The 18897-nt window shown below is 45.9% G+C and overlaps 1 non-coding gene across 1 annotated transcript; it reads right to left on the bottom strand.

Moving 5' to 3' along the window:
- Window positions 1–11917: 11917 nt before the first annotated feature.
- On the bottom strand, window positions 11918–11990 carry trnam-cau. Its single transcript has one exon. It is a non-coding gene; the product is annotated as a tRNA-Met (tRNA).
- Between the last annotated feature and the right edge of the window lie 6907 nt (window positions 11991–18897).

Below are 18897 nucleotides of genomic sequence, written 5' to 3' on the forward strand. Positions count from 1 at the left end.
ATTTAAGAAACGTCCTAAGCCCTAGTAACATGCCACCCTGGCACATTCCATCATTATTGCTATTGCCATCACGGAGCTACTATTTCCGCTGTGTAACACGGATCCCGCAACATTCGTGACTGACAGCCAGGCTCCAGAAAGTGACCTTGGATAAACACTCGCCATTCCAAAGCCTGAGCCAAAATTCAGACCATTCCTATACAACAGTCGGAAAATCCAACGATTTACAGGCGGTCTACTGAAATATAGAAAAAGTATTGTGCGGCACCATAGAATGAACTTCATATAAGCTTTGTAATATAAGATTGTAAAGCGATGTTCCATTCATACACCGGATACAGAGATGTTTATCGCAGAAATCCCGAAATAAAACCAAGGAGCACATGTGGCTGTCAATCTGCAGCACCGCACGCTTCTCTGCCAGTTTCATAACTAAATTGAAAAAAATGTAAAAGCTTACACAAAACCGAGAACATTTTGTAATTCTCAATTGCAGCCAGCAGAGATTCGATGACTTACCACCATATGAAAATAAAAGTATCGCCAATGCTACGCGCGGATCAGCGCACGATATCATTCTCCAACTTTCCAATTGGATTAATGATCTTCCAAGCAAATCTCTCTCTTCCAACACCTTACTTTGAGACTTGCTGGCTATTCTGGATTTCTGAGCAGTAGGTCTGAGGCTCCTTTCTTTCTGAAGAGTGGAGCTGCGTTTCCTTCCTTTTCAACTGCCCATTCCCCCTGGGCTCTGCTCTTGTACCACCTGTCTCAGTGACAGCTGATAGCTGTCAAAAGCAGGTGGAGCGGGGGTGGCAAAACACACCATCAGTTCCAGTTTTTTTTCCTGTCTTTTAATTGTTCATGGGGTGTGGGCATCGTTGGCAAGGCCAGCTTTTATCACACGTTCCTAATTGCCCTTCTTGAACCACTGCAGCCCTTGCCGTGCAGGTACGCCCACATTGCTGTTAGGGATTTTGACCCAGCAAAATGGAGGAATGACGATATTTTCCCAAGTCAGGATGGTGTGAGACTTGGAGGAGAACTTGCAGCTGGTGGTGTTTCCATGTATTTGCTGCCCTTGTTTACCTAGGTGGTAAGGTAATGGGTTTGGAAGGTGTTGTGGAAGAAACTTTGGTGAGTTATTGCATTGCATCTTGTAGATGGTATACACTACAGGCACAGTGTGCCAGTGGTGAAGGACGTGAGTGTTGAAGGGGGTGGATGGGGTGCCAATCAAGAAGGATGCTGTGTCCTGGATGCTGTTAAGCTTCTTCAGGGCTGTTGGCACAGCACTCCTCCAGTTAAGAGGAGAGTATTTTATCCCACACTTTACTTGTGCCTTGTAGATAGTGGAAAGACTGTGGGGAGCCAGGAGGTGAGTTACTCACTCCAGAATATTCAATCTCAGACCTCCTCCTGTAGCCACAGTATTTAAATGGATGATCCAGTTCGGTTTCTGGTCAGTCATGATACCCAGGATGCTGATGGTGGGGGATTCAGCAATGGTGATTCCCCTGAATGTCAAGGGGAGATGTTCATTGTCTGGCACTTGTGTCGCATGAATTTAACTTGCCAATTATCAGTACAAGCCTGAATGTTGTCAAAGGACTTCTGCTTGTGGGCATAGATGGCTTAATTATCTGAGGAATCACAAATGGTACTGAGTACGGTGCAATCATCAGCAACATTCCCACTTCTGACCTTATGATGGAGGGAAGGTCATAGATGAAGCAGCTGAAGATGGCTGGGCTAAGGACACCACCCTAGCAAACTCCTGTCATGCTGTCCTGTAGCTGAGATGATTGGCTTCCAACAACCACAAACATCTTCCTTTGTTCTTGGTATGACTCCAGCTACTGGAAAGATTTTTTCTCTGGTTTCAATTGATTTCAATTTTATTATGTTTCCTTGTCACGCTTGTTGAAATGCTGCCTTGATGTTAACATCTATTACTCGCATCTCACCTCTGGAGTTCAAGGTTGTAATGAGGTCTGAAGCTGAGTGATCTTGGTGGAACCCAAACTGAGCATCGGCAAGCAGGTTATTGGTGACTAAATGGTGCTTAATCGTACTGTCGATGATAGCTTCCAATATGCAGAGGTGTTTAAAATCTTGAGGGGTGTGGGCAGAGTAGATAGGGAGAAACTCTTCCCATTGACAGAAGGGTCAAGAACCATAAGACCATAAGATTTAAGGTAATCGGCAAAATAATTAATGGCTGCATGGAGGAGAAACATTTTTACCCAGTGAGTGGTTAAGATCTGGAATGCACCGCCTGAGAGTCGAGGATTTCAAAAGGAAATTGGATAAGCAACTGAAGTGAGACATTTTACAGGTCTATGGGGAAAGGACGGGGAAGTGTACCTAGCTGAACTTCCCTTGCGGAGAGCCGATACAGGAAGCACAGACCAAAAGGCCTCCTACTGTGTTGTAACTGTTCAACAACTCTATGATAAAACAACAATGTGTTTTTACATGGTGCCTTTAATGTAGTAACATGTCGCAAAGTACTTCACAAATTTGATCCCAAACTACCTAAGGAAATATTTAAACAAAATTTACTGGCACAATAAAGGTGAGTTTAATGCGCACACTGTCATTAATGTGTAATTGGTGTAGCAATTAGTGGTGAGCTGAAAATTGCCCTAAGTTTCTGAACAATTTGTGCCGCTCTGCTTGAGAAAGTGGCAGCTCGCTGTCAGCTGCCCCATGAGTGTCAAGAAATGTCTGCATTTGTGCATTAATTGCAACCTCACGTGCTCTGAGATCCTCCTAGAATTTCCTGTCCCTGGTAGATCAGCTGCCTGCTGTCACCCGAGAGATATCTTTCAAATGACTTAACTCGCTTAATGCAGTTAATACTGTTCCAAGAAAAACTAGTTTACTATGCCTGGGAAAGACAGGCCACTGGGGAGTTGGGGTGGGACTGGGTGGGTGGAAGGGGAGATAGCTGGTTAGGTGGCCTGGATTTAAGAGAATTTTCTGTCTCAGGCATTATATATTAGTGCTCTTGTTCTGAAAAGAAGCATGGTCAATGAACATCGCACCTATGTGCAGCTCGGAGGTCACTTTTCCAGAATGCGTGGCAGGCAGCAGGGATCAAGAGGAGTCTGCTGCCCTCAAATGCATCAATGACAGGAAGGTTTTTCCTTATTGTAGTCATCAGTGTGTGTGGGGGCTCCACCAAAGACCAAGGACAAATCAATGTAATTTCTGCATTGGAAATGCAAACTGTAGTGCTGGAGGACTTGGTGAACAGGCTTTCTGGCCTTCATGTATTGGGGAGTTAGTGGCTTATAGGAGACAATTTCTTAAGCTTTCAGTGGAATCCATTGCTGATCAGTGGCCAACCCAATACCAGTGGCACAGTTAGAGTTGACTGACCTGAAGCTGCTATTTCCTAGGATAGCGACATGTTCCAAACCCCTGGCCTAACTCAGCTAGATTTGTTGAAAGAGCACCAGGTAGCCTGCAGTTACACAAGGGATGCAACCCACAGGACGGTCTTCGGTGAACTCAGCTGTCATGAGATTAATGCCACCTAAAGAACCTGTTGCACCAAATCAGCTGTCCGGTTGTGTTGGATGCTGGAGGAAAGAACTTGTGTGAGAATGGTGTGGTAAATAGTAACATACAAAGTGAAAATATTAAGGAGGATGAGGTGGAATAATATTCCATGGTCACAGAGAATGAAACTTTGATTAAATAATTTTGGAGTGTAAGAGAACAGATGCTGGAGGTTTCAAACAGGGAATTTCAGGAGAGATGGGCATAGAACTGGGAAGCAATGATGCACTCAGGATTTCTGAGAAACTGAAGAAGAGATGGGGCAGCAGTTGAAGAAGGATGGGTTGAGGATGTTTTTTCTTGATAGGGGTGCAAATACAGGTGGGAGCGGGAAATGAAAGGGAGAGAAACAGTGCCTGAGGACTGGTAACCATCAATTAGATCAGCAATTATGAGAGCAGGGGAGTTAAAAGGATTAATTGTAAAGGGAATGAGTGGTCAGGTGTTGGTTGGAGACAGAAGGCGAATTTTCCATGACCACTGGTGTTAGGCATGTTTGGTGGCATGAGCAGACAATATGGCACAATCGGTTATACGGCGGCAGGAAATCAGCTTTTTAAAATTCATTCATGGGATGTGGGCTTCGCTGGCTGGGCCAGCATTTATTGCCCATCCCTAGTTGCCCTTGAGAAGGTGGTGGTGAGTTGCCTTCTTGAACTGCTGCAGTCGATGTGGTGTAGGCACAGTGCTGTTAGGGAGGGAGTTCCAGGATTTTGACCTAGCAACAATGAAGGAACAGCAATATATTTCCAAGTCAGGATGGTGAGTGACTTGGAGGGGAATTTCCAGGTGGTGGTGTTCCCATCTATCTGTTGCCCTTGTCCTTCTAGATTGTAGTGGTTGTGGGTTGGGAAGTTGCTGTCTAAAGAGCCTTGGTGAATTCCAGCAGTGCATCTTGTAGATGGTACACACTGCTGCTACTGTGCATCGGTGGTGGAGGGAGTGAATGTTTGTGGATGTGGTGCCAATCAAGTGGACTGCTTTGTCCTGAATGGTGTCAAACTCCTTGAGTGTTGTGGGAGCTGCACTCATCCAGGCAAATGGGAAGTATTCCATTACACTCCTGACTTGTGCCTTGTGGATGGTGGACAGAGTTTGGGGAATCAGGAGGTGAGTTACTCGTCACAGGATTCCTAGCCTCTGACCTAGCCACAGTATTTATACGGCCAGTCCAGTTCAGTTTCTGGTCAATGGTAACACCCAGGATGTTGATAGTGGGGGATTCAGTGATGGTTAATGCCATTGAACATCAAGGGGCGATAATTGCATTCTCTCTTGTTGGAGATTGTCATTGCCTGACACTTGTGTGGCGCGAATATTCCCGATCATCTGCTCAGCCCACTGACAATGGGTCGCGTTTCCACCATCGGACATGGCAACCGCATTATAATACATCATCATTTCATTATCAGGCCAGCACGCTGGAATCGTCTCCCCTTCCCCCCAATCCCACTGGATCGTCCGTCCACATTGGCGGGAAAGCACGCTGATGTGTTTCACAACAGCACATAAAAGATGTGTACTTGGCGGGCTGCACTTTGAGGGGAACCCGGAGGTGAGTACACAGTAATGTTGTGCAGCGCTTGCCAGGTCACCTGTTAGACTTCAAGTTTCAAGGGCTCGGGGGTTGGGTTAAGGGCAGTCCTGCTGTTGAATATAGCACACAAGCATTTGGGTGGGTGAAGGAAGTGGCCACACATCAGGGAAACCTGTGACCATTCCTCTGCAACTGAGACAGTTCAGGAGCAGCTACATTGATATGATTGGAGTCAGCCTTCTGGCTTATCAGCCTACTCAAGCAAAGCAGTGCATCAAAGTGCCACCAAGTGCTCCTAAGCTTTTCACTCCTGTGCCCACCAGCCCCCGCGGCCCCCCGCCTCCACACCCAGGCACAGACTGTAAAGTTATGAGCATTTTAGTGGACTGCAGAACAATTGGATGACTGGGCACATTATACAATCTCCTGGCTAAATATAGCCATGGAGCAGTCACTGCTGGAGGTTCTCACAGCCCCTTGCAATGTCGGTATCCTGGTTTGGACCAGTCTCCCGCATGGTTCAAGCTAACAGGGCAGCCTTACAGCGCACTAATCTCTGGCCATCCAAGGGTGGCCAGCATTCTCCGGGAAGCATTAAAGGGCTATCACTCTCAAACCAGGACAGGTTCTTAGTGCGCCCATGCAAACCATGTGTCTCTCTCTTTCATCCTGCTGGAGGAGTACAATAGGGTCATGGAGTCTGGTGAACTAATTGCATGCATCATGGGATACAGAGAGCAGAAACGACGGAGAAGAGAACAACTGAAGCTCCTGGCAGCACAGAGGCAGGAGTAGCAAGCTCAGGGAGAAGGGACAGCTGGGGCTCCCACAGGTGCTGCCCAAGAGCCACTGCGAGCCATCGCTGATCGGTGCCTAGCGACACTCAGGATCTATCGATGCCACCTTTCATTCCTGCAGATGACTGAGAACCAGTGTTGCTGAAAACTGCGCATGTTTAGGGAACTGGTCGGTCACATCTGCCAGCTACTGCAGAATTTGGCACCACGGGGACCTGGGAGATATCCACTGCCAGTGGCCGTGAAAGTAACTGCGGCAATCAATTTCTACCCCAGTGACTCCCATGAGGTCATGGATGCCATATTTGTGAGGGCACACAATTTTGTGCATTTTGCCTGGGACCAGGACAGCTAGGATTCAAGAGCGATTGGATTTGCCCAGATCTTGGGTTTCCCACAGGTTCAGGGTGCGACCAACTGCATTCAAGTGGCACTCAGATCTCTATCGCAACACACGGTCAACTATATCCACCTCAAGGGGTTCCATTCACTGAATGTGCAGCTGGTGTGCGACCCCACAAACACGTCCTGCAGGTGTGCGCACGGTTTCCAGGGATTGTGCACAATGCCTACATCCTCAGTTAGTCACAGATCCCTGGAGACTTCCAGGCTCCACAGAAACTACAGGGATGGCTCCTTGGGGACAAGGGCTACCCGCAGAGGCCGTGGCTGATGATACCCGTGTGGCAGCCTCAGGCTGCAGCAGAGTGAAGCTATAACGAGGCTCATACTGCAACTCACAACCTAGTGGAGCAGACCATCGGGATGCTGAAAATGAGGTTCTGGTGCCTGGACAGGTCTGGTGAAACCATGCAATATAGTCCGCAGAGGGTGTCACGCATCGTCATCATCTGCTGCACCCTTTACAACCTGGCGCCCCAACAGGGAGAGGATTTGGCTGAAGAGGAGTTGGAGGAGCTGTGCTCTCCTTCGAAGAGGATGACGCCAATGGGGATGAGGGTGAGGAGGTCGTCGGAGGCAGCAATGACGGGGATGAGGCCTTCACACTGGCTAAATGAGGCAGGCACACTCAGGAGGCCCTCATGGCTGCTAGATTTGTGGAGGATGATGACGACATGCAGTGAGGTGACCCCATAGATCCTCACATCGCATCTGTGAACGTTTGACTCCAGTCTGGCTTATGGCAGCATGAATACCTTCTGTGAGAATTCTCCTGTCATGGAGATGCAATGGAGGCCTTAATAGTTGCTCAATTGCAGGAGGATGATGACGACATACAGTGAGGACACGCCATAAATCTTCAATGCCTGACCTCCCGTCTGGCTGAGAGCAGCTCACTTGTGTTCTGTGATCAGGTTCATCTCATAGCGATGCAGCCATGAAACTTTAGAAGCATCTAATCCTTTGTCCACTTTCAGCACCTGAGCACTTCAGGAGCACACTGTCACTGGTCACAGATGCTGAAGAGATGGGGGCCAGCCCCACCTTAAAGGTGCTGAGAGCGCACAGAGAGAATGGAACAACTCTTTGGCACCTGCCCATGACATTCTGGCAGCGTGTCAAGCACTGTTAGGTTCAGGCATCAGTAATGTTTCTAGGGAGTGAGGCCAGACCATCAGTTTGGTCCAGAGGCTGCACAGAGCACAGGGGAGAGGCTGTGGACTGAGACCCCTGCCTTTATCTTGTGCAGAAAGGTTTCACATCTGCGTGACAAGAATTTATCTCTCAGGCAGTGCATTCCAGATCCTAACCACTCGCTGCACAAAAATGTTTTTTCTCATGTCACCGCTACTTCTTCTGCCTAAAATCAATGTCCTCTGGTTCTCAATCCTTTTGCCAATGGGAACAGTTTCTTTCTATCCACTCTTTCCATGCTTCTCAAGGTTTTGAATACCACTGTCAACTCTCCCCTTAATTTTCTCTTCTTAATCTTCTCTTCTCTAAGGATAATAACCCCAGCTTCTCCAATTTATCCATGTAACTGAAGACCCTCATCCCTGGAACCATTCTCCTAAATCTTTTTTGCACCCTCTCTAAAGCCTTCATGTCCTTCCTAAAGGGTTGTGCCCAGAATTGGACACAATACTCCAGATGAGTTATAAGGCCAGTGTTTTATAGAGGTTCACAATAACTTCTCTGCTTTTGTACTCTACGTTTTATGATTTTTATGCAACACCTATGTGTACTATATATAAGATGCACCGCAGCAACCTGCCAAGCCTCCTCTGACAGCACCTTCCAAACTCTTGCGACCTCTACCATTGAGAAAGACAAGGGCAGCAGAAGCATTGGAAAAACCCCAACTGCAGTATCTCCTCCAAGCCACACACCATCCTGATTTGGAACTGTGTTACTGTTTCTTCACTGTTGTTGGGTCAAAACCCTGTAACTCTCTTCCTAATAGCACTGTGGATGTACCTGCACCAGATGGGCTGCAGCGGTCCAAGAGGTGGCCCACCGCCATCTTCTTTGGGCAATTAAGATGGGCAACAAATGCAGGCCTTACCAGCAATGCTCACACCCATGAAAGAATAAAAATAAACATTTATACAGCACCCTCCTGCCAAATAAAGTGTTTTGATCAAATGAGTCAAATTAAAAAATGCAAAAGATAATAGCAGAAAGTAAAATATCACAATTGTTGGCTTTTTTGCAAATCTGAATTTAAGGAAATCAGACTGATAAATGAATTTCTCAGAACAAAAATAGAAACTGCTGGAAAAGCTATGTCAGGCAGCATCTATCTGGAGAGATGCACAGTTAACAGGCAGAATTTCCCAGGCCTCAGAATGGTGGGAATGGAAGCGGGGGGACTGGAAAAATAATGAGGGGGAGCCGTGTCCGGACAACTCCTTGACATATTCTTGTTGCCAGGAAGGTTTCCTGGGGAGCAGGCTGTCAGGGTGATTGGCTACCAATTGCAAGGTGGTGAGCATTCATTCTGCATATTTAATGTGCTCGCTGGTATTTTGGTGGCAGCTGAGTGGCCCCCGACCACATGCAAAGGCTACCACCTCAATGGACCCCGTGGGAGTCCAGAGACCTTCAGAACTGCGGTCCAAATGGGGTTTCCACTCCGATAGGATGGGCCAACCAACTTGGCCCCTCCGAGACTTAATCTCAAATTTACCACCCCCATCCCACCCACCCACTCACTCAAACCCCTCAAATGAACTCAATGTTGAGGCAGAAGGCATAAAGCAACATAAGGTGATAATGGGGTGCCAGGCAAAAGAGAATGATAATGAGACAAATAAAGAAACAAAAGATGGGTCCACAGGAGGTGAAAATGGGAATAGTGGAATCATCATCAACAGCTGCCGTCCCAAAATAAACTGGGTGCAGAGTTCATGAACAGAAATTATTAAGATCAATGTTCAATCCAGAAAGTTGCAAAGTGGCTAATTGAAATATGAGGCGCTGTTATTTGAGTTTACAGTGAGCTTCATTGGAATAGTGTAGGAAGCCAGGGACAGAGAAGTCAGAATGGGAGTGGGGCAGAGAATTAAAATGACTGGCAATCGGAAACTCATAGTCATGCTTGCGGACTAAACTGAGGTGTTCTGAAAAGCAAATTGTTGAGGAGACTGCATCATGAGCAGCAAAAATGGCATAATAAATTGGAAGAAGTACTAGTAAATTGCTGTGTCACCTGGAAGAAGTGTTTGAGACTTTGGACAGAGGTAGAAGGGCAACAGTTATACCTCCAGGGCATTATGGATGGTACGACCCTTTCAAAATGCTGACAGGGCATATGACTCTTTAACTCGTTAACTCTGTTTTTCTCTCCACAGATGCTGTTAGATCTGCTGAGTTTTTCCAGCGTTTTCTGTTTTTGCCTCCGTTATCTCTTCCTTTTTTGCCCAAATAAGGATGCTCTCCCCACCATGATTGACAGGGCAGTATTTTTATTCTTTCATGGCATTGTGCTGGAGCTGCTGGAAATAACAGAGGATGATTATTTGAGTGTGAAGGCTGGTAGGTTGGAATGTCAAGACAAGGGGAACCATATTGTGGTTCAGGGAGGAAAGGGAAGGTGTGAGGCGTGCAAGAAATGGAACGAGCACATCCCTCCCTAACAGCACCGTGGGTGTGCCTTCACCACATGGAATGCAGCGATTCAAGAAGGCAGCTCACCATCACCTTCTCACAGGCAATTAGGGATGGGCAATAAACACAGGCCTAGCCAACAATGTCCACATCCCATGAAAGAATAAAAATACTTCCCTGTCAATCATGATGGGGAAAGCATCCTTGCTTGGGCAAAAAGGGAAGAGATAATGGAGGCAAAAACATAAAATGCTGGAAAAACTCAGCAGGTCTAACAGAATCTGTGGAGAGAAAAACAGAGTTAACGAGTTAGGTGGACTCGAAACGTTAGCTCTGTCTTTCTCTCCACAGATGCTGTTAAACCTGCTGACTTCTTCCAGCATTTTCTGCTTTTGTTTCAGATCTCCAGCACCTGCAGTATTTTGCTTTTATCAGAGATATCAGAAGCACTGTTATGGAAAAAAGCAAAAAACTGCGGATGCTGGAAATCCAAAGCAAAAATAAAAATACAAATATGAAAATACCTGGAAAAACTCAGCAGGTCTGGTAGCATCTGCAGAGAGGAGCACAGTTAACATTTCGAGTCCGTATGACTCTTCAACAGAACTAAGTAAAAATAGAAGAGAGGTGAAATATAAGCTGCTTTAAGTGGGGGTGGGGGTTGGGGGGGGTGTTGGGGTGGGGGGGGTGGTGGTGTGGTGGTAGTGGTGGTGGTGGTGAGGGGGTTGGGTGGGGGGTGGAGTGGGACAGGTAGAGTTGGATAGAGGGCCAGTGTTAGGTGGAGATAGCCAAAAGATGTCATAGACAAAAGGACAAAGAGGTGTTGAAGGTGATGATATTATCTAAGGAATGTGCTAAGTAAGGGTAGAAAGCAGGACAAGCAAGGTACAGATAGCCCTAGTGGGGGTGGGATGGGGTGAAGGGAAGGGATCGAAATAGGCTAAAAGGTAGAGATAAAACAATGGATGGAAATACATTTAAAAATAATGGAAACAGGTGGGAAAAGAAAAAATATATATATTATTGGAAAAAAAGGGCATCGGAAAGGGGGTGGGGATAGAGGAGAGAGATCATGATCTAAAACTGTTGAACACAATATTCAGTCTGGAAGGCTGTAAAGTGCCTAGTCGGAAGATGAGGTACAGTTCCTTCCGTTTGCGTTGAGTTTCACTGGAACAATGTAGCAAGCCAAGGATGGACATGTGGGCATGAGAGCAGTGTGGACACATGCCCACATGTCCATCATTGGCCTGCTGCATTGTTCCAGTGAAACTCAACGCAAACGGAAGGAACAGTACCTCATCTTCCGACTAGGCACTTTACAGCCTTCCGGACTGAATATTGTGTTCAACAGTTTGAGATCATGATCTCTCTCCTCCATCCCCACCCCCTTTCCGATGCCCTTTTTTTCCAATAATATATATATTTTTTTCTTTTCCCACCTGTTTCCATTATTTTTAAATGTATTTCCATCCATTGTTTTATCTCTACCTTTTAGCCTTTTTTGATCCCTTCCCTTCACCCCATCCCACACCCACTTGAGCTATCTGTACCTTGCTTGTCCTGCTTTCTACCCTTAATGTCACCTATTAGCACATTCCTTAGATAATATCATCACCTTCAACACCTCTTTGTCTTTTTGTCTATAACATCTTTTGGTTATCTCCACCTATCACTGGCCCTCTATCCAGCTCTACTTGTCCCACTCCCCCTTAAAGCAGTTTATATTTCAACTCTCTTCTATTTTTACTTAGTTCTGTTGAAGGGTCATACGGACTCGAAACGTGAACTGTGTTCCTCTCCACAGATGCTGCCAGACCTGCTGAATTTTTCAGGTATTTTTATATTTGTATTTTTATTTTTACGCTGTTATGGAAGGTGGGATCATCAGAAAGGTGACAAAGACAAATTAGGCTGAAAATCTAATGCCAAATGTAGAGCCCAATAAGAGACTAAAATATATTTATGAAAAGTTAATCATTAAGAAGTAAGAAAAAATTTGTGCCCCGTGTGAGGATCGAACTCACGACCTTCAGATTATGAGACTGACGCGCTACCTACTGCGCTAACGAGGCTCTGCCTGAAAATCGGAATCTGCCCTTTTGTAGTTAGAATCGGTCACTATGTTTCTTTAATTGCTACCTGATGGCACTTCATGACAGTGACTGGGTGGAGATTGGTATTGCTGCGGGCGGAAGGGGGCGATTTCTTTACAAATTTATTTGATCCCTCAGTCGCTTTTACAGGTTTAATAATCAAGGAGCGGCCTCCGGTCCGCGAGTGACGGAAGGAATGGGGGGGGTGGGGCAATTCCAGGGGAAGGCTGTAGCCCCGCCCCCTCCGCGCGCTCTGGGCGCTGGACTGAGAGCTGCGCGGCTCGAGTTGATTGGTACTTCCAGTGACCCCGCTGTCTTACAGTCTCTTAAAGAATCTTTATTGTACAAGTTTTAGCTGCAAGTTAAGACACACGTCTCACAAATAACAACATGAGAATGTGGGGGTTTTACTTGTGCATTTACTCCTGCGATCAACATGTTTCAATTAAATTGTTTTGACACAAACACATCTGCACAATTGGAGCGAGGTTCCTGTGAGTTTCAGCTCTCCGGAGAGGTAGTGAGGTGGGATCAGTGCGGCTGCTGTGCATCTTTTCTCACTAGTTAGGAAATTAAAGGCCGCACAGGCGTTTGGCGTATCCTGTATCTCCACAGCGACACCCTTGCACTTCATAAATCTTAACAGTCTGAGATTCAGTCTCTGGATTCGCTCACCCAAAACCTGAATCTCTATTTTAGGCTCCAGCATGTAAAACAGAGCAATACTATCCTCACTTATGTCTTTGTAACTTCCAACATCCCAGCGTAAATGAGCAGCAAGGAGTTTCTGGGCGTATTTGCAGAGGTAAAGAATTGGGCAGCAAGATCAGTCAGTAGTACATGGGAATCATGTACTGCTACAGCACACAAGCATGGCAGAAGTAAAACATAGTTTCTGAGTAAATTTATAAGGATTTACGTTTAAAATCATTTCTGTAATAACTATTTCAGAAACTCTTGAAAATGTACAGTGAAGGGCAAAATTAAATTCCTGTTGGAAATGTGCAGTAAATTTGCAGCCCATGAAAGGAAGAGGTTTTATGAATAGAAACCCCAGTCTAAGATTTTTTTTAGAGAGAGGTTGAGTTTCAGGTCGATAGAAAGTTATTCAGTCCGCAACGTGAACTCTGTTGCTCTCTCCACAGATGCTGCCAGACCCGCTGAGTATTCCCAGCGTTTTGTATTTTATTTCAGATTTCTAGAGTCCGTGATACTTTGGTTTTGCAAGAGTTTTTAAGTCTTGAGATGTAACTGTCTGGATGGATAAGAAAAATAAAGAAATCAGCTCTGATTACAATGATTTGTTTTGTAGCTAAGCTCCACAAACAGATGTTCTTTCCTGAAGATGTCCATCCCTAAACTGGGATATAATTCCATACCACAATATGTTCATACTGATAATAACTGCTGACAGATGATTCAATTCCAGGAATGCCCAGTTTTAAGTAGTAGATACGGTCCTGGAAACCACTACTTAAATCAAAACTACTTATAACGAAGCAAGTTTCCCCATTTAAATGCATGTAATATCAGAAGATGTGTTCCCAGCCCAAGATTTTCAGCCCCGGTACGTGAAATACACCTTAGCTGTAAGCCAAAGTGAATAAAACAAAAGTACACATGCTCAAAAGCAATATACACACGCTATCAATGGAAGGCGTTACTGGGAGACCGGTTTTCTTCTGTCTCACTATTCCGACCACTGAGTAGATCACTTTCCGACCCTGTGGCACTGAACCACTGACTAGACTAATTATGGGACTCTATTTTATGAATACCATGGACACTACAACAACTTTCACTTAAATAGAACTTTTAATGTAATAAGACATCCCAAGGTATGTCACAGAATCGTTATAAAACAAAATTAGACAGGGAACCATATAAAGAGGTATTAGGGCAGATGACCAAAAGCTCGGTGAAAGAGATTGCTTTTATTGAGCATCTTTAAAGAAGAAGGAGAAGTAGAGAGGTTTATTGAGGGAATTCCAGAACTTAGGGCCTTGGCACCTAAAGGCACAGCCACGAATGGTGGAGCGATTAAAATCAAATTAAAATTAAATGCTCAAAAGATATCTGGAGGGGGATTTGAAAATAAAGATTAGAATTTTAAAATATTTCCCCAAGTATCATGCACAGAAGAAAGCCAACAAAGCAATTCAACAATAGTTGAAGTTAATTATGAGCAAAAATGACCACAAAGATTCAGAATGCAGAGCATGCTAATGCAACAGCTGGTGCAGTGACAAGCTAGTGAATGAAACTGTCAGAGACAGCTAGATATATGTGATACAGCTGGTCACAACATACCGGAACTCTGTAACCAGATATATGACTATCAGGTTAATATGGCTAAGGATGTCTCTGATAGAATGGTTCAGAGGTAGTAGACACTTATGTTTAGATTGTCCTGTGTGAGATCATGTTATCACAAATTACCACTGATGGTAATAATGGGAAATTAATACGACAGCACATTCTGCATACAACATGAAATGCAGCCTCTCATCTTATACCACCAACAGTAGCACAAAACTCCCATTTATCCTGCAGTATAACCTATGTTTTTCAGTTGTTCATATCTTCTCCTCCCTTCTTCTTAAGCAGTCCCTTTGAACTGAGGATGACTTTCTTCCATTGCATTGGGCACACTCCTTCCAGTGTTTGCACTTGGCCTCCACCTGGGGCTGTTGGAAATGTTCAAAATGGCTGGCACCTTTGTGGATGGTTCTTTTCCAGTTTGGGCGGTCTGGAGCAAAAGATTCCCACAAATTGGTGGGGATATTGTATTTTTTCAGGGAGGCTTTGCGGATATCTCTGAAACATTTCCTCTGCCTTCCTGGTAATCACTTGCCGTGACAAAGCTTGGAGTAGAGAGCTTGTTTTGGGAGTCTTATGTCAGGCATGTGGATGATGTGGCCTGCCCAAAGTAACTGATTAACCATAACCAGTGCCTCGATACCAGGCATGTTGGCCAAAGAGGGGACATTGATGTTGGAGCACCTATCCTGTCATTGAGTTTGCAGGATTTTGTAGAGGCATCCCTGGTGATATTTCTCCAGGGAATTAAGGTGTCTGCTCTATGCTGTTCAGGTCTCTGATGCATACAGGAGGACAGGTAGCACTGCAGCCATGCAGACACAAGCTTGGTGCCAGGTTTGAGGCCTTGTCATAAAATATTCTTTTCCTCAGACAGTTGGCACACTGGAGGTGATAAAAAACAAAAACAGAATTACCTGGAAAAACTCAGAAGGTCTGGCAGCATCGGCGGAGAAGAAAAGAGTTGACGTTTCGAGTCCTCATGACCCTTCGACAGAACTGTTGAGTTTCATCATCAATGTCTGCCTTCGCTGAGAGGAGGTTCCCAAAGTATGAGAAATGATCCACATTGTCCAATGGTTCACCATGGCTCTTAATAGTCAGGGGTCAGTGTTGCACAGGGGAGCAGGCTGGTAGAGGACCTTTGACTTTGAATGTTTAGCCTAAGGCACATTCTTTCAAATGCCTCTGTGAATGCATCAACAATAGCCTGGAGCTCGGTCTCTGAGTGAGCACATACACAAACTTGGTCAGCGTACTGCAGCTCAATGACAGAGGTTGGGCTGATATTGGTTCTGGAATGCAGGCGTTGTAGGTTGAGTAGTTTCCCACTTGTCCTGTAGAGTAGCTCCACTCTGGCGGGGAGCTTCATGGAGATGAGCTGGAATGTTGCGGTGAGGAAGATGGAAAAGAGCGTTGGTTCAATGTCACAACCTTGCTTGACTCCAGTTTGCACTTGGGTCTGTGGCAGATCCATTGGTAAGGATCATGGCTTGCATGTTATCGTGGTGACAAATTTCTGCGGGCAGCCAAATTTGAGGAGGACGTTCTACAGTCCCTTCTAGTTGATAGTCAATTGTGAGGTCAAAGAAGCCCATTAATGGAGGTTGTTGTCTGCATTTTTCTTGGACTTGTTTTGCGATGAAGATCATGTGCACTATGCCCCTTAATGGATGGAATCTGCATTGTGACTCCGGTAAGAGCTGTTCAGCCACAGGATTGAGAAGGAGTCTTACAATGATCTTTCCCGTGGTGGACAGCAGAGATACCCTCTCTAATTACTATAGTTGGTCGTGTCTCCATTTTTGAAGATGGTCACAATTATGGCATCTCGTAGATCCCCTGGCATCCTGTCCTCCTTCCAGATGAGAAAGATAAGGTCATGTATGCATGTCAAGCGTACTTCTCCACCGTATTTTAGTATTTCGGCGGGGATTCCATCTGCTCTGGCTGCCTTTTTGGTTCTTAACTGTCAAATGGCCTTTTCAACCTCATGTATTGCTGTGGGGTGTAGTTAGGGCATTCATGTCGAGGACTGAGTCTTGGTTGAGAAGATCCTCAAAGTGCTCCTTCCAATGAGTGCTGACTGCCTCTCTATGCTTGGTAAGCGCCACTCCATTCTTAGCTCTCCGTGGGGTAGGTCCTCGGATGCTTGGGCCGTAAATGATCTTGATTGCACTGAAGAATCCACACGTGGCTGTCGGTGAATTGTTGTATTTCCTGTGCTCCTTCCACCCACCATCTTCTTTAGATCACGGGTTTTTTTATTGGACATCAGCCTTTATTTGTCTGTCGACCTGTTTTCTTTCCTTTGAATTTTGGTGGTGTTTCCAGTTCAGGAATGCCTTGGGCTTATGATTTAGTAGCTCCCAAATCTCCTGGTCATTCTCATCAAACCAGTCTTGATGTTTCCTGTTGGAGAAACCAAGAATATCCTTGCAGGTGCTAATAATGATAGATTTAAAGGGCAATCCAGGCACTGTGGACATACTGTAGTCCCTGTTTGTTGAGTGTCACTAGGTTGCTTGTGAGGCGTTGTCTGAGTAGTTCTTTCTTCACAGAGTCCTCAAGTCCATTGACATTGATTTTCCTGCCCCACTGCTATCTTTGGCCAGGCTGATGGAGATAGTAGCCTGGATTGGACGATGGTTGGTCAGCTCCTATCATGGCACCAGTGGTGCAAGCATCCTTGCGGTCCCTCACTCAGACAATGACGTAGTCAAGCAGGTGTCAGTGTCTGGAGCAAGCATGTTGCCATGAGGTCTTGTATTTACCTCTCTGATGAAATAGGATGTTTGTTATGATCAGGCCATGTTCTAGGCATTTGGTCAGAAGGAGAACTCCATTGGTGTTAGTGTTCCCTACACCTTCCTTGCCAATCATGCCTTTCCAGAGATTTGTGTCCCTTTCAACACTGACACTGAAATCACTGAGGAGAATCAGCTTTTCATGCTTTGGGACATGGGATAACAAATGATCAAGCCTGCAGCAGAATTTCTCTTTGGCCTCAACTGTTGCTTTTAGATTTGGGGCATACACCCTGATGACTAGCTTCTGAGCTAGGGTGAGCAGAAAGGACATGAGACATTCGTTTATCCCACAAGAGGGCTTGCTGAGACGGTCAACTAGTTTGTTTTTATGGTGAAGCCAACCCCGTAGAGAAGGCGCTCTTCTTCTGATTTACCTTTCCAGACTGTGTATCCTCCGCCTTGTTTCTTGTGTTGGCCTTCACCTGCCCACTCAGGGCAGCAATATCGATGTCATAACACCAGAGTTCCTGGGCTATGATAGGGGCGTGACATTCTGGTCTGTCGCAGCTGGGGTTGCCCATGAGAGTCCTGATGTTCCACATCCTGAAATTTATTTTGAGGAGGTGGAGGATGATTGTACATGTGTCCTTTTAACGTGGGGTGGCTGTTGCACACCAACTACCAAACGATCCTGACAGAGCAAAGTCTTTGTCCAATAACAAGCATAGCCAAGATGGTTGGAGACCTATGGACACACACATATAATGTTGCCCCTAACCCCCACTATCCTGGGGGCCCACAGAGCAGCTAGCTTGTGGGTCGATGTTGAGGGAGATAATCTGCCTTCCTGTAGCATCATTCCAGCTTGCATTTCAGGATGGTAGCAACTCACACTCACTCAATCATCATTCATCAACCCTCACTCATTAACGCTCATTCACTCATCCTCTAATGTACCTTGGCGTTCTGCTTGCTAGTGGAATGTTGTTTTAGGCCGTGGCTTCTCCCCTGCTTCTTCCTGCTCCCCATGATCTCCCCAGCTGTCCCTGCTTCTGGCTGTCCCTACTTCTCCTTGCTCTAGCTCCCTCCTCTCCTCAGCTTCTCGCTGGCTCTCCCTGCTTCCTTTGGCACATGTCCGCATTCGGGCGCTGTTAGGCCTCAGGCCTAACACATTCATTCAGATACTGAAAGAATGCTTGTTACAGAAGCAAAAATCTAAAATAGCAGGAATACCTTTCTTCTTCTGTTCACTGGACAAAGGCAATTGTCTGCCAAACCATGGCTAAGTGTTGTGATTTTAACTACAGTTAGGGTGAGGAGGCAGGCCCTGAGCTGGAACAGGGATTGAACTTGATGCTGTTGGCCTTAAGATGAGCCACACATGAGTCATTTAGCCAATTGCAGCTGCTGCCATTTTTTGGCTAGGTTGATGAGATAGTAGCCCGGATTAGGTGATGGTTGGTCTAGCAGTCGTCAGCTCCCGTCACAGCAATTGAACTAACCACCTAAGGGCCATTTAAGGGCTTATCCCACCGCTGATTTAACCAACAGCAGTTGGGAGACTCGCCATATGGGAAAGCCAGTCAGCCCACCTCAGCAGCCTTCTATGAGGAGGGGTGCCTCATTCAAAAGCACTCTGTGCGATTGAAGGACCCCGGCATTGGGAAGGTGGTGGGGGGGTGGGGTGGTGCACAGGAAGCCAACCCCTGCCCTTGTTGTCAAACCTTCTTTCCCCACAGGGCCTGTGTGTCCCTCCCTGGGAACCTCATTTTGACCCACCTACCTGTCTCCGGAGGATCTGCCCTAGTGCCTGGTGG

The sequence above is a fragment of the Carcharodon carcharias genome, chromosome 12, assembly GCF_017639515.1.
Source record: "Carcharodon carcharias isolate sCarCar2 chromosome 12, sCarCar2.pri, whole genome shotgun sequence".
NCBI classification, from domain to species: domain Eukaryota; kingdom Metazoa; phylum Chordata; class Chondrichthyes; order Lamniformes; family Lamnidae; genus Carcharodon; species Carcharodon carcharias.